Source organism: Macaca mulatta, chromosome 1 (genome assembly GCF_049350105.2).
Source record: "Macaca mulatta isolate MMU2019108-1 chromosome 1, T2T-MMU8v2.0, whole genome shotgun sequence".
Taxonomy (NCBI): domain Eukaryota; kingdom Metazoa; phylum Chordata; class Mammalia; order Primates; family Cercopithecidae; genus Macaca; species Macaca mulatta.
In genome coordinates, this window is record NC_133406.1 from 183,316,682 (window position 1) to 183,332,351 (window position 15,670).

At 42.1% G+C, this 15,670-nt stretch overlaps 1 protein-coding gene across 27 annotated transcripts in view; it reads left to right on the forward strand.

Annotated features, from left to right (window-relative positions):
• Positions 1-15,670, forward strand: part of DAB1 (DAB adaptor protein 1) — a 429,613-nt gene that overhangs the window by 111,162 nt on the left and 302,781 nt on the right. For 5 of the 27 annotated variants that reach the window (XM_077955592.1, XM_077955654.1, XM_077955645.1 and 2 more), the window contains exon 1: positions 2,746-2,836. The exons of 20 other annotated variants lie outside the window; for them this stretch is intronic. The gene's annotated coding sequence lies outside the window, so the exon portion shown is untranslated. Of the gene's footprint in view, positions 1-2,736; positions 2,837-15,670 lie in introns of those variants that run through there. 2 more of the 27 variants (XM_077955696.1, XM_077955722.1) reach the window with 1 other exon arrangement.

Below are 15,670 nucleotides of genomic sequence, written 5' to 3' on the forward strand. Positions count from 1 at the left end.
CTTCATTTCCCTGCACACTGAGAGGTCAGTGTGAATAGGGGCCATTTTACATTCAAGGCACAAGACACTTTCCTCCAGTAAATGGAGTTTTAATAAAGCCTTTGTATGATTCCGGGTATCACAACAACTAAATCAGATCCTGGATGCATTAGCCTGGGCCCTGGTGAGTTTCCCTATGGCATTTCACTTATGATGCGATACTTACTACCTTTGGCTGAGTTTATCATCAGGAAGAGGTTTCTAAATTATTGTAGACAGCATCTGCTTAGATAAAATTATGTGTCCCCTCTTTGAACCTCACTTTCCCCAGTGGTAAAATGAAAGACTTAGGTTATTTCTAAACTTTCATCTAGTTCTGGATTTTATATTTTGAACGACTACTAAGGGAGAGACCCCAAGTTAAGGGCTGGGGTCGTGTTTGGGGGATCACATGAGATTATGGATGGAATAAAAATGTGTAAATCTTATTCACCTTTCTTTTGACAGAGAATAACAACAGTCAGTTATGAAGGAACAACTGTGGACTCAAGGACTTCAGATACTTCCCCCTCCCTCACCACAATATTAATGTTGCAAGATAAATTAGTAGTAACATTTCAGAGATGAGAAATTTAGGCCCAGGGAGGTTAAGAAACCATAATGTGTAGTGCCAGGGATTCAGCTGAAGACTTGACTTCGCCTTGCAGCCTTCATTATTTTTACCATCACCATCATCATGTTTATTGCCATTGTATTATAGTCACAAGAAAGATGCATTCACATGGACAGCAACACAAACACAGTCAATACCAAGTTATATTGGCTTGAGGTAAGGTGTCCACTGATGACCTTTGCCTGGATATAGATTGCGTAGGAAATAAAGGGTGTGGGACATTCCGAGTGACAGAGTATCCAGGAAAGTTAACTTTTCCAGATGAGTTAAACTGAATCTTCATTTATTGGGAGCAAGGTTCAGGGCTATAAACATGCTCCCCAACATAACTGAGTTTCTTTCCTCCCCTTCAGACAGGTTGCAACCAAGAAGCTGTGTGTGTGTGTGTGTGTGTGTGTGTGTGTGTGTGTGTGTGTGTGGTGGTTGGCGGGAGGTGGTGAAGAACAACTCCTGTCACTCTTCACTCTTAAGTCAGCTACACAGAGTTTGATGTCTGATTTTTTTTCTTTTTTTCATTTTCACAAAGCTCGACTTTCTAAGCTTGGGGCATTTGATGACTTAAATGACTGCCTGAGTTTCCCAGTGTGCTCAGGCTTCAGGAATCCAAGCTTATCAAGTCTGTGGCAACACCTAGAGAAGGAGGATAAGTTTAATCTTGGCACCCTCAGTTTAATCTTGGTACCCACGTGGGACCGCTCAGCAATTGTGATGAGAGAGTCCACTTTGTTCCATCATCCCACCTAGCCCACTGTGTCATTAGAAGAGCAATAGCCATTACGGGGCCATGTTGCCCTTCTCACACTGGGCGACACTTAACAGCTGTCGTTTTCTTGGGTCCATCACGTGAGCATATTGGAGCAATGGGCTTTTGGAGTCACAAAGACATTTTCAAATCCGAGTTCTGCCGCTTGTCTGTCAATCTGTTTATCATCTATCTATTTTTTTTAGAGATGGGCTCTTGCTCTGTCACCTAGGCTGGAGTACAGTGGCACTGTCATTGCTCAGCGCAGCCTCAAGTTCCTAGGCTCACACACTCCCCACCTCAGTCTCCCAAGTAGCCAGGATTACAGGAGTAAGCTACCATGCCCATCTCTCTATCTGTATTTTCTCGAGCAAGAACTTTAACTCTCTGCATTTAAGTTTCTTATCTGTGAAAGAAACTATTATGGAAATGAAACTATTAAACCCTTGCAATCGTTCTGCAGAGGAATGACAGTAGCATTTTGAAGCTAGCTCACTACAGTGATGGGAGCAGGGTTAGTGGGATAGATGAAATGAGATTATTATTGTTCTTTTTTCTTTTATAAATGAGGAAAGGGAGCCTCACAAAAGTTTTCCTTGGAGTGATTGGCGAAGCCAGCCCGGAAAACCCTAACCTTCTGGGCACAATTGCTTACTTCCTGCTAGACTGGGAGCCACTGAGCAGCAAGGACTCTGCCATACTTTCCGTCTCTAGGGCCTGGCTCTGGCATCCACTTTGTTGATCTCATCCTTTACTTCTTTTTCCCTGTCCTCTGTGTCCCATCCTAGCATCTCCACTGTTCTTTGATGAAAGTGCTTGGCTCATTTCTGCCTCAGAGCTTTTTGGGCTTGCTGTTCCCTCTGCCCCAAATGCTCTTCCCCCAGATCTCTGCATGGCACGCACCTTCATCCTCTTAAACGTTTTGCTCCAATGTCATCTCAGTGTGGCCTTCACTAACTACTCATTAAAAAGACTTACTCTTCTCCAGCACTTCGTATAGCCCTCCCATCCTTGTTTTTCTTCGTAACACTTACCAATACCTGACATATAGTATACTTGATAGACTTGATTGATTTATTGTCCACCACCCTTCACTAGAACATAATCTGTGTCCTCAGAGCTGAACAATGTATGGCAAACAGCCCGCAGTCTGTAAATTATACTATGCATTGATTGAAAGAGTAAATAAACGTGTTTGGAGTGGCGGGGGTCTATGTGTGAATGCCTCCTGCCCTGATGATGTTTGCAGCAGAACACTAAACTGCGTCTCCCCATGTGATTGTTCCTTGCCAAACCCCTTCTCTGGTGATCACTGAAAGTCACTAATTATGATCTCAGCTGTGTACTTTGTCCTTCCTTCTTTGTGGGGTGGCTTTGAGCTCCCATAAGGGCCAGGAGGGCTGTCCGTTCTGGAGCTTTGCTCTGCAGCATGATCAACATGGGTAATGTAGTATTTAACTTTATATTTTAAATCTCTGAGTAGAGCTCTTTACTAGAAATTAATTTGCCCAGGTTGTTGGGGTTTGTTTGCTTTCAGCTGCTGAGTTATTTCTTCTGTGTCTGAGTTCTTTCTTGCCTGTGCCTGGAGTTCTAGGAAAATGTCTTCTAGAATGCTAGAAAACATTGAGTTTGGTAAGTTATGTTACCTGAGTTTTGGTAAATTCTGTTGTGTACAAAGGGCTCCCTCTAAAGTGTGGGCAGAAGTCTTATCATGCTTTAATTATTTTAAAAGACACTTTTATGCTTTTTGAAATGTTTTAAAACTAACTTATTCTAGGAGCAGAAATCTTATAAAAGTGAATGAAGCTACAAATTGCCTAATAATACAAATCATATGGAAGTATTCTCTCTGACAGATGTATGAACGATGGGCTCGGTGAACCACAGTGGTGTCAGAAGTGGACTAAAGATCAGGTGACCTAGCTAATTGATCTGTGTAACTTACTCATTGTGTAACTTCAGGCAAAGCATTCGATCTTTCTAAGATACCGTGCTTCAATGTTAAGTGAAGACTCTAGGTCAGGGGTATCCAATCTTTTGGCTTCCCTGAGCCACATTGGAAAAAGAAGAATATCCTTGGGCCACACATAAAATACACTAATGATAGCTGATGGGCTAAAAAATATCACAAAAAATTTCATAATATTTTAAGAACGTTTATGAATTTGTGTTGGGTCGCATTCAAAGCCATCCTGGGCTACATGTGGCTGGCAGAGTGCTGGTTGGACAAGCTTGCTCTAGGCTATGGGTCTAGCTGATATCCGAGTTTCTTTTCATCTTTAAAACCCTAGACTAGAAGCCTAAAGACTTTGATCTTAGCTTGGTTGTCGCCATTTCCTAGTACTGGAGCTGTAGGTAAGTCAGTTTCCTTCCTGGAGCCTCAGTTGCTCAGTCTTTAAAATGAGCACTGAGATTCCTATTTTGTGTGTTTCTGAGGGTATTGAGAGAATTTCATGTGGACACACAGATGGAAAGGTACTTTTTAGCCATACAGTCTTATTATTATTAGAAGCCATTTCTTATTTTACTGTGATTTTGTGGCCATATGCCAACAGAATGATTGGATAAAAAGTTAGAAGATGAAAAGTCAGTGCATATAGTACTGACGATTTTTAAATTGTGCTTTTAAAACATATTGAGTTTTTGTTTCCTTTTTGATTTTTTTTTTAAATCCTCACTTTACATCTTAAGTTCTTTACTTGAGCTTTGGGAAAGTGTTCATAGCTTTTATAAAATTTTTCAAAGGAGTATTTGATATACCAATTTTTTTCAACCCTGTGATTTTCTGTGGGTGTTTCCCCCTGGAATTCCTGAGAGGAGGAGATCTTTTCATGCTTCTTCTGATCATATATCCATTCCTCCTTGCATGGACATTAACTGGTAATACCCAGAGAATCACAGATGTCAAAAGAATGACTGTTTGCAGGACTAGCTTGCTGCTCTCTGGAAGCTGAAAGCTAATGGGCACCTAATCAAGGCTGGCTCATTTTTTAGGGATAACCCAATTACAAATCTGGATTAACTGGCATACTAGTTTGGTTCTTGGAAGCAATTTAGTATTGTTTTATCTTGATTTTGGTCTTTTTATCTCTAAAGAGTACTTCTAATTTAGACTGTAAATTTTAATGAGCAAAGGTTGAAGTTCCCTCCGGAGAGGGAAAAAGCATTATTATTCAGGTTAGTGACCCCACAGCTCTCATCAGGTGGCTGGGCAAAGGTGCAGAGATTCAACAGATTGGACAGGAGGTGTAGTCTAGATTCAGCAGATGGGGAGGAGGCCTGGTCTGGGAGGTGTGGTCTAGATTCCATAGCTAGGGAAAGAAGGTGGTGTAGGAGGTGTAGTCTAGATTGAATTGACAGGGAAGAGAGTGTGGTCTAGATTCAACATACAGGAAAGGAGGTGTGGCCTAGATTCAACAAACAGGAAAGAGGGTGTGGCCTAGATTCAACAGATAGGAAAGAAGGTGTAGTCTATGTTCAACAGACAGGGAAGGGGATGTGGTCTGGATTCAACAGACAGGGAAAGAGGGTGTAGCCTAGATTCAGCAGACAGGAAAGGAGGTGTGGTCTAGATTCGACAGACAGGAAAGGGAGTGTGGCCTAGATTCAACAGAAAGGGAAAGAGGGTGTGGCCTAGATTCAGCAGATGGAGAAGGAGGTGTGGTCTGGGAGGTGTGGTCTAGATTCAACAGGTGGGGAAGGAGGTGTGGTCTCACCAGCTGGGGAGGAGTGGGGAAGATTGTAGGCAACTCTCCTACTAGCAACAGGTCCTGCTCTTTCACTATCATTCAGGATGGCAGTACCTGTAATAGGGCTGATCATCTAATTAAGACAGCATAATATAGAGCCAGAATTCAGGTGGTATTTACAAGGTACAGAAAAGATCTTGGACTCAAAAGGCATGGAGTCCACTCCTATTTAGCTGGAAACTGTGGCTTATATCATCTCCAACCACGGTAAAATGAGGACAGCACCATGAAGATGAAATGAAAGCACGAAAGAGAAGGTATTTGGCAAACCGTGACAGTCATTGCTAGAAAGGAAATGTCAAATGAGTGCACAGACAAAGGGGGACCCGAGGGTGTCCCCCTAAAAAACTGCAAGATCCTTTCCTTTCACTGTTGCTATGTTCTGACGAGGTTTGTTGTCTTCCTGTTAAATGGGAGGTGAGTGTTGAGTGGAGAAAGTGAGTTGTTTGGGCCTCAGGCCTCAACCTCCACTTGAAGCCTACACAAGCTCACCTTTGCTACCCTGCAGAGAAGGCAAAAGGAGTTAATGATGAAATGTCAGAAAGGCACTTGGGGCCTTTTAGAAATTCTCACCAGGTAAGATTGCACTCACATAATATCAAATATACAGAGCTGCCATGGTCATATCATTAATTATTTTATTGTTTTTATTATTAGTAATACTTCAAAGAGTCCATTTTAAAAAATATTGTTGGATATGCTTAAGTAAATGACCATAATATTTCTTTTAAAGCTTCGCATAAGAGCAGGCTACCCAGAAGCCTTGTACTTGGCAAGCAGAAATGAACCTAAACTGTTTTCCGAATTTACCAAGTGCTTGCCTGAACAGACAAGGAGCCTGGGGGGATTTCTTGTGGGAGCGATGAGTTGTGAATCCCAATATAAGATGTGTGTAAAAAAAAAAAAAAAAAAGAAAAGAAAGCCTGTTCTAAGAGAGAAAAGAAGTTTCTGAGTGTTTGGCAAAACAAGGTATTTTTAAACTGAGAAAAAAAATAGGATTGTGGGGATTTCAAAGATTTTGTGATTTTATTTATCAGCTAATATACATGTGCAGCTTTCTTGCATCTTATTAGCACGAAGGCAAAGGAAGATGCGAGAGAAATAGAAGACCATCTATGCCTTCAGGTGGCCTTCAGGCTCATTGAGGGACAAGATACAGGTAGATAAGAAATGACTATGAAGGCAGTATGGTTTTATGGAAACGTGACATTTGGAATCAGATACACTTGGGTTCTAGATCTGGATTCACCATAGGAACGGGACCTGGGACTTGATACTTTATCACTTCTGTGCCTCTGTTTCCACCACTTCAAAATGGGAAGAATCATACTTACCTTCCCAGATTGTAAAGAAGTAACGGCATGGGGAATGTGTACACTGCCTAGCACAGAACATGAAGCCTAGTAGGTTCTCATGAAGGTAATTGCTTCCTTTTCTTCATTTCTCCCTTCTGTTTTATGCTCTGTTATAGGAGACATAAAGGCATGCAGTTCCTTGGGAATTTTGAAGAATATAGGCTGTGATAGGAAATTCTTACTGGAGCGGGAGGGCTTCACCTGGGCCTTTGGCTGTCTCCTGCTTGCCCGTCCAGGGGCTCTCTCTGCCCCATTCTCCTGCTCTGGGAAGCTGACCTGTGTGGACTGCGTCCATCCCTCTTTCCTCTGTGGGCCTTCTGACCCTTTGGCCACTTATGGGGATTAGCCAGTGCTGGGTCCTAGCAGGAGGCTTAGGAGAGGAAAGGAGAGGTAAGTCTCTGTGTTTTTGATCTCCCTTTCAGCTTCTTTCTCCCTGCTGGCTGGCCTTGGGTTTGCTGCTTCCTAGACTGAAGGTCACTGCTCCTTTTAAGGAACTGTCTCTACAGGGTTCCCTCATAGTCTTTCCCTCCTCTCTTCCTAGCCTTTCCCTCTCTCCTAGCCTTTCCCTCCTCTCTTCCCTTCAGGCCTAGTAGAGATAACAGTTCTGCTCTTCTCTCCCTGGGACACTGCACTGTCCTTTGGGGTTTCTCTTCAACCTAGCCCACTCATGTGTAAATAATCTCTTTATTAAGTCTTCAGAAATAATCCTAATGTGAGTGTGTCATCAGTTTCCCGCTGGCACCTCCAAAGGTGAGCTGAGTTTGAATAGGTGAGGAAGTGTGGTATTTGATAACCAAGGTGTGCTCTGGGGTCTGTGACCAACCCGGTCCGCCTATAGCTTGTATTTCACTTAGGGATGCTGACCTGAGTTGTGAGTTTGGGGAGATATACCGAACTAGAGCCTGAAGATCAGGCAAAGTGAACATATCAGATTTCACATCATAGGAGAAATAATTTTTTGGTATTAATAATTGTTTCCTAACTCATTTTGAGAAGTATGGATTAAGTAATCAATAGTTATATGGTATAGCAAATAAATATCAGAAACACCTTTCTTTTCATTCCAAAGAAGTATATGCAAATGAAATAGAGGGAAGGGAAGGCAAACAATATGTAATGAACACCTTCTCTAGTACCAGGCAATTTGCATATATTACCTTATTTATTCTACTCAGCAACGCTTATGGGTAAGGTACCAATTTCCAAGCTTTCCAGAGGTAGAAAGGGAGGCTCAGAGACTTCAAGAGATTTGCTGAAGGTCACACATCTGGGACTTGTTGGAGCTACAGTTGGAACTCCCAGGGCAAGTCTGTGAGACAAAAAAAAGCTCATGGCTTTTCTTTGCCAGACACCAGATAACGGTGGTATAGTTTGGATCTGTGTCCCTGCCCAAATCTCATGCTGAATTGTAATCCCCAGTATTGGAAGTGGGGCCTGTTGGGAGGTGACTGGATGCAGGATGGGGGGTGGATTCCTCATGAATTGTCGAGCCCCACCCCTCAATGCTGTCTTCACAATAGTGAGTGAGTTCTCAGGATACTTGGTGGTTTAAAAGTATGAGGCACCTCCCCCACCCTCTCTCCTGCTCCTGTTTTTACCACATGAAGTGCCTGCTCCTGTTTTACCTTCCCTTCTGCTATGAGTAAAAACTTTCTGAAGCCTCCCCAGAGCCATGAGCCAGATAAACCTCTTTTCTTATAAATTACGGAGCCTCAGGTATTTCTCTGTAGCAACACGAGAATGGACTAAGGGTTCCGATGACAGGTATAGGAGCTTCAGGCTGTTTGTTGCAGGCCCCTACAATGAGGAGGACTATGGCATAGTAAGGCCATGAATAGCAGTAAGGCAGGGGGGAATTTTTCTGGAGTTAGGAATAGCCATAGAGCCTGGCCTCGTGAAGACTGGGTATGACTTTCTCACAGGAAGAATCCTGGGTATCTCTTGGGATTAGGTATTGTGTTGTTCCCGCTGCACAGGATTTTGTTTGCTCCCTGCCACTGGGTGTCTTCAGTTTCTACTTCTACTGAAAATGATCTCTTTCCCCTTTCTAATTATCTATTGTTTCTTTACCTAGTGGCTTCTGCTAGTCCTCACTTCTGCTAACTCACAACTTCTGCAAAGTCTTGGCCTTGCTGCCTCCTGGCTTCTGCCTCTTTATCTGGGCTCTCTACCTGTGGATAGAGTCTGCATTAACAAATTCAAATTCTTGAAAGACAGAATATGCATATCTTTTTATATATTCAACTTGGATGTAGTTCTTTCTGTCAGGCCGAACTGTGACTGCTGGTCAGGCAGCAGATTGTCCTTGGGGAGGGATCTGTCCTGGGCCCAGCCATCTGGGACTTGACTGGGGTGAAAGGCAGAGCAGGGCAGTAACACATACAACTCCTTTGCCATGTGACAGACGACATGTTCACAGGCTCCAGAAGCTAGGGAGGAGGCATCTGTGGGGGTCACCGTTCTGTCTACCACTGTCGGCTCTCCCACCCAGAGATCAGCGTTCACCCTTCATGCAGTATATATCCCCCCAACCCAGGATCTCTCTGGTCTCTTCTATTCAAAACCTCGAATGTCATCTAAATCTCAGGAGTTCAAAAGCCCCAGTTTTCATTATCTCAGTCATCTACATCAGGTTCCAGTGATTAGGGCTCGGGCATCTTTGGGGAGGGGCATTTCTCTGCTTTCCACCAGCGCTTACCACTGTGAGATAAACATTTTATGTGGATTACATCATTTAATACTGTAGTCAGATGTGGCATGTATTCAGAGTCATCACATTTTGCAGTGAACATATTCAGGTTTGTGGGAGTTAAATAACATGCCCAACCCTACCCAAGTGAGAGGGGTCATGCCAAGTTCTCTTAACCTTTATTCCTGTGTTTGCCAAATGTGACTGCATTTTAGAATCACCTGGGAAGCTTTTAAATCTCCTTTTGCCAAGCTGGGTGCAGTGTCATGCACCTGTAGTCCCAGCTACCTGGGACGCTGAGGTGGGAGGATCCCTCAAACCCAGGAGTTGAGACTGCAGTAAGCTATGATTGTACCACTGCACTCTATCCCACAACAGAGTGAGACTCTGTCTCTAAAACATAAAATTAAAGAAAAAAAAAATCCCAGTGCCCATGTGGCACCTCAAGCCAATTAAATAAGAATCCAGGGATGGGCAGCAGCTCCTCAGGTGATTCCAGCTGTAGCTCCCATTCGGGAGCTGCCCACCGTGCTCTTCCTCGTAGGTAGCGGTGTGGTGTGTAAGGAGAGAGTGCAGGTAGGTGGTCAGGGAAGGCTTCCTGTGCAGGGGAGTTTGAGTTTGTCGTGGTTCGCAGGGTGAAAGAGTGAGGAGGCTTTTCCATGTTGCTGATTTGCTCATTACTTTCCAAGTGTGATTGCCTTTGTACGTTTTTGTGAGATGGTTCCAATAAATACATTCACAAATCGGGAAACAACAACAAAAAGACATCCTTTGTCAGGGCCTCCATTCTCATTTATGGCTTCAGGAAAACACGGTTATCGCTGTTGCGTGTGCTTTTTGTCAGGGAGATAATTGTGGAAATTCGGTTGCTTCCCGTCAAGCGCAGATCCTTTTGTGGAGAAAATTTGAGCCATCCATGTATCCATTTTACAGTAATTGAGATTTAGCAAGCTAAAGGAAGATGATAGCCCTTTTTGTCAAAAGAAAGGCAGTAAAAATATGTTTGAGGGGAGCGAGAAGAAAAATAGGTTATCAGTGATGAGAGAAAGCCTGCCACCTGTCTTTCTCTTCCCTCCAGAAGGAGAAGGTGGCATCTATTAGCAGGGACCTTGAGTGGGTCCAGCCGGTAACACTCTTACAGGAGGAATCTGTCATTGGGACCCAGACAGTCACTGAGAGTTGGATGGTTCAAGATGAGTCCCTGCCCAGGGGCACTCGTAAAGCGGAGCAGCTTGGGGACATCTGTTGCACTAGCTAGGCTTGGTACTTAAGGTGTTGGTTCTGTTCTCTTTCTGATTGTCAACTTTGAAGATAATGAAATGCAGCTTGTGGAAGGGAGAGTAAATAATGGCGGTATATATTTTAGGTAAATCAGCAGGTGAAGCTGCCAAATGCGGCATTTGTTTATTTAAAATCCCCTTCACAGGGAGGCCGGTGTTAAATACTTGTCTTTTCTCCCTGCTAGACCCTAGGGAATAGCAATAGTTCACGTTGCTCAAACACTCTGTGGAGGAAACAGGGATGAGCACAGGGCGTTCGGTCTCCAAGAACAAATAAACACAGTATGCCTGCCTCCCCTCACCTGGCTGGTGTGGAGTCGGGTTAAAATGAGGAATGGTATCGTCGCTATAAAGGCCAATGAGGGAGATGCCCCTTTAGAACCTGTATGTTGGAGAGCAGGTGTGATGAGCACCTGAGGTCAGACCCTGCCCTGGGAGGCTGTAGCTGTGGCCAGCCTTGTTTAATCTCCTTCTGTACCTCCAGCATTTACAGGGTCTGCTTACACAGAGTCAGTGTTTGGGAAGTGTGTGTTGACCTGATTTGATTGACAGAACCTGTGATTTAATGACTATGTTCTGAAGGAGTTGGGTATGTTTGCTTTTTACCTTTATTTATTTTTTTTTAAGATTCATTTATCTAGGACCTCTTTGGAAAAGAAAATGGAAGCATGTGTGCTTTTAAATTTATTCCCTTCACGCAGCAGTCTTTTGCTTGGCCCTCGGTCCCTGGGTGATTCCTGGACAAGCACCATCTTGCAAGAACATAATCTGTATCAGTTGCTCCCCTGTTATCCCACTGTGGTGGCCCCTGTCACCTGTGAGTAGTCAATGAATCAATGAGTAATTTTTGAGGTCTTCACCAGTGTATGAATTTTGGAATATGGTACATACCTGTGCTACTATTGATCTGCATATTAAATGAATAAACCTTTATTTATTTTTGTAGCTAAAAATAATCTTACGCATTGTAGAGTTTGATTTTCCCACCCCAGTGGATTTTCTTGGGGCCTCCTTGGGCTGTACACCACTGGGTTTACAGCACCCCTTTCAAGCACCTCGCTAGCAGGATCTGAATTCAGGCCCACTGCAGTCTGGCCTCTGTCTCTTTCTGCAGACTTGCCTCTTGTTGCTACCCAGCCATGATGAACTGTTTGAGTTCCCAGGATTGATTATGTCTTCTCTCTGTTTCATGCTAACATCCACAGCTTTTCTTCTTAAGGTGACTAACATTTACTAGTCTTCCTGAACTCAGTTCAAGGATCTCCTCTTCTCGGAAGTCTACCGTCTGCGTCCCCACTGCTAACTCTGCCTCACTCCACCCTGTAGCATCTCCAGGTTGAGGCAGTGCCTATCCTCTGCATCCCTGAGACTCCAATGATTTCTCTCATACCAACTGTTACCATGCCATGCAATCACTGTCTCTTTTTCCCTCCCTAACAATTTGAGAACCTTGCAGTTGGAATTATATCATCTTTATTTCTTTCTGAGCATCTAGAACAGTGGTCTATCAAAGAATAGGTGTTTAATAACTTCTTGCTCAATGAATCAGTGAATTTGTTTCCTTATTTAAATATTTGTTGCCAGCCAATACAACATGGCAGGCCCTGTGCAGGGGGCTGGTGTGGACGCAAAGGTGTATAGGGCACTTTCCCACTTAGGGTTGGGACAGTTTAAGGCCTGCTGGGCAGACAGAGCCACAGCTGTATGACAGGGTGGAGAAAAAGAGGATGAGAAGGGGAGGTGGGAGAAGAGAATGAGCTGAACGCAAGGCAGGCAGCTGTGACATTTTATATAGCTTTGTGCATTTTGGTCTCCTGTAAGCCCAGTGAAATGAAAAGGTATTCCCATTTTACAGAGGAAGAAATTGAGGCTGAGGCTGGTTACAGAGCTTAAAGGTCTAAATTGACCCAGGCAGTCAATGGCGGAGTTAGGCAGGCTTCCAGCCCAGCCCCTTGGACAGCTTGCTGCTTTAGATTCTGCCAACTGCTGGTCGATAGGTTTTTGTAAAATTAGAGGTGAGAATTTTAGAAGGTTGGATGTAACTGGGGTCCCAATTATTGAAAACACTAGCGGAATTATTTTAGGTTTATACACTTGTTTTTTTTCTGATACTCTAAGAGTTTATGTAATGAATTTTCATGGTGCTATAAATAGTTAACGAAACTGTGTGATCCATTAGTTAAATGAAATGTTGCTAAGTATGCCATGTTGCTGTCAAATAAATTCCTTTAATATTGCTAAAACCCGGTTCTGGCTTTTGTTAGCTTTGAGTTTGATTACAGAAGCACACTGTCTTCCCTCCCTCTTTGCCTTGCCAGAGATTGACTGATGTCTGAATAACAAGAGTGCTGCCTTCTGGAACATAGCGTTTTATTTTTCCAAAAATACTTTCACATAAACCTATGAGATTATTCTATTATTATTCTATTTTACAGATGAGTAAACTGATAAGAAAGATTAGTTTGTTTAATTCTAGATTATACCCTAGAAAAGTTAGACCATCAGATACTGTGTCGCAAGATCCCCCTTATTTACCTTTCAATTTAGTTAATAAAAAGAAAATATGCCTTGTTCATAAACAACTTAAATGGATTTTGGCCGCATTGTTTGGACCCTATTTAAAATTGTTACTACTTGTATTATGCTGTCAGTGTTAGTTTTATGATCTCAGCATACAGTAAGAGATGTGGCACATTCTGTTTTAGAATTTTATAGAGACATTGCTTATGTTACCATTTGTGATACCACAGTGTCGATTTCATGAAAACTGATAGATAGTTTTCTTTCTCCACTTCTGGCCCAAAGGGGAAAAAGAGTTCTATAGGTTTTGTGAAATTGTAACTGATCTTTTCTCTCTTTGCTTTGGCTTCTAGGAATCTCATAGTCAAACATATAGCCTGTCTTCTACAGCCGTATCAATGTTTTTGATGTCTTATTCTTGCTTCTGCCTTCATCTTCATTTCTAATTTTTTGTGTCTCTTTGCTCCTACTTTCTCATTTGGTTTATCCTATTATAGAAAATGGATTTTATAAGGCTTTCTATAAATTGCCTAAAATTTTACTTTTTTTCATAATGTGGGGTAAATATAACTAACAATGCCACATCATGAAGATGAGCTGTTAGACTAAGATAGTCGCCCATATTTGTGATTTGTTTTCTCCTCTTTCTTGTTACAGTTATGGCAAGAGACCTTTGACTGGATCCATAGCAAGGCTGTAAATCTATCAGTTTTGTGGGGTTCAAAGTTTTAAAGCTAGGAATATGTCCTATCAATGTATTATTTTTCTTGAAAGGTTTGGTAAAGAAGATGATGATTGTACATCTGCTTCAATGATGGTGGTCCTTTATTAGCAGAAAGATGCAGCATCTCTCAATATTCTGCCAAAAGTTTCTATAGCACTTGTACCTTTCACACCCACAGCAGCTTTATAGAACTGCTTTCATTGGGTTCCTGCAAAGCCTTACATTTAACTGTTGTCTTGACCCTGCAAAGATCAAATATGCAGCGTGGGGGAATTTTAGGCCTTTTCCAAATTGCCATGGTCAGATCAGATAGCCTTTGACATTTAAAAAAAAAAAAAAAAAAAAAAAGGATTGACAGGTTAATGACATAGTCCCAGGGATGGAGAGGGAGATGCGTAATCTACAAAAGGCCTACTTAGGCTGAGTAATTAAAGGAACCTGCAGTGGTTCAGGGGGCAGGAGGATGTAAAGTCTGAGTGGACATGGAATACAGTCTAGAGGGGGAGTTTAGAGCTCAGGAAGAAAGGACCCTGTTCCAGGCAACTTTGGTCCGTAGACTTCTGCCAAGTTTGGCAGTCTGGGGAGTTACAGGGTGGAGGTGGAGTCAGAACTGGCAGCCATAAACGAATTTTAAACTCAGCTAGCCTTGGGCATTAGAAAGCCCAAGGAGGGAGCTGGAATGGGTTTGAACTTAGGAGAAAAGTGAGGCCAGAACTGACTTAATTACATACTTCTTTGTGTTAGAGTTTGAGCTAGGCTTTTTTTTTTCCTTTTTCTTAATTTGGAAATAATCTCACAATTGCAGGAAAAAGTATAGGCATAAGAATATGCAAAAAACACCCTATGCCCTTTACTTAGTATCACCCATTGCTGATATTTTATCTTGATTGATCATTTGTGTGTTTTCTCACTGTGCATGTATGTATAAATATATTCACACATATATGCATACACATACAAGTATACATGTATATGAATTTTTTTCTGAATCATCTGAATCTTGGCCCTTTACTTCTGAATATTTAGCGTGTTTCCTAAAAACAGCTATATTATTTTATATAATCACAGGAAAATTTTCAAGTTAAATAGATTTACCATTAACGCAATATGTTTACCTAACTTACTATTCATATTCAAGTTTATCAATTGGCTCAATAATTTTGGGGGACTAACATTTCTTTTCTCTCCAGTATAATATCCTGTATAGATACGATATTTAGTTGTTATTTCTGCTTAATTTCTTTTAATCTAAAATATTTCCACAGCCTCTCTTTGTCTTTTATTACATTTTCAATGAATACAGCTCTCCCCTTCCCATTTTTTAAATGCCTAATCTGATTAGATTCCTGGGCAGAAGACTACACAGTACTGCATAGTGATGTTGCGCTCCGCTCAGGGTATCACATGCTGTCCATCGGCCCCTGTTTGTTGAAGTTCATTTTGTTAACAAGGTTTTGTCCAATTTCTCCACTATGTAATTACAAAGTTTCCCTTGGAACTGATACACAGTAAGTGGGAAGACAGTTTAAGACCTGCACATGTTCTGCTTCTTATCAAACATTTTTCCCTGGACTTAGCATCTGTTGATGATTCTTGCCCGACCAGTCTTTACTCTGATGGCTCTGATGGCGGCAAAATGTTGATTTTATAACTCCAGCAGTCGGTATTTACCAGTCAGCACCTGTTCTGCTATAAGCAAGACAGCCTTCCATTCTTACCCCATTGGTATGTCTGTCTGTCATCAGTATAGATTTGTGGATTTCTATTTTTTCAATGGTTTATTATTTATTACCATCCTTAATTATAGCAGTGTTTAAATAATTCCTAATTAGGCTGGCAAGAACTCTTCATGATGCCTTCTGCGTCCTTTATAAAATTCTCTCATCATTTTTTGTTTGTTTTGAGCACTTAATTTCTGGAATAACAAGATATTTCAGGCTCATTTTGTACCTGCCATGC